The following is a 979-nucleotide window of genomic DNA, read 5'->3' on the forward strand; positions in this document are numbered from 1 at the left end:
TTCAGTTTTTTTTTTTATGAATTAATCACTGGTGAAATTTAAATTTGGAGTACATGATCTGATGCACAGATAAATAGATACATTCACATAAAGTACCCTGAATTTTAAGTTATGAGTGAAGAGGTGTGAAGTGGAGAAGGAGGGGTAAGGAGTATATAGTTTATCCTGATTGATTTATAAGGGGGTTTGGATAAGGAATATATAGGTTACTTAGCCTTCACATTGTATTGCATTGTTAACAATAAGCAGACACAAACTGTCTTGGTTTAACTTGTCGATGTTTGTTGCTGTAAATTTATTACTATACATACATTGTATGAACCATAAAAAAAATATCTGCATATTTACGCCCCCCATGGAAGAAGTGAGGGCATATTGTTTTGCTGCTGCTGTCTGTCGGTCCACCATCAGTTTCCGTTCATTTTCTTCGCAGAGGTTGCACATATTGATATGAAATTTGGTATACAGATTTATCATAAGCATATATAGGTCGATGTCTGTTTTGGATATAATCCAACGATTATGGATAGAGTTATGCCCCTTGGACTTAAAAAAATTCCAATTACCGGTATCTGCAGTTTCTGTTCATTTTCTTTCCAGAGGTTGCACATATTGAAATGAAATTTGGTATACAGATTTATCATAAGAATATCTAGGTCAAGTTCTGTTTTGCATACGATCAGATCATTTGTGCCCTTTGCACTTAGAAAAATTCCAATTATTTTGGGAAAGGGGGGGAGGTCATATGTGCTTTACAAACATCTCTTGTTAACTAATTAAGATCTGTCCCTTCAAATTTAAATTTGGAAGATCAAAGATTGGATGTGACTGGTCGGCAGGGGATGCTCACTCCTCCATAGCACCTGATCCCACCTCGGATGTTTTGGAGGCCCATGTTTGCTCTGCTCCTATTTTGTATTGTTTATTGGACTTTTGAGCTTGAATACTGTTCATTATCTCCATACTTTTATGGGGTAGT

The sequence above is a fragment of the Saccostrea cucullata genome, unplaced genomic scaffold, assembly GCF_032062105.1.
Source record: "Saccostrea cucullata isolate Sc308-1 unplaced genomic scaffold, CSIRO_AGI_Scuc_v1 ctg272, whole genome shotgun sequence".
NCBI lineage: Eukaryota > Metazoa > Mollusca > Bivalvia > Ostreida > Ostreidae > Saccostrea > Saccostrea cuccullata.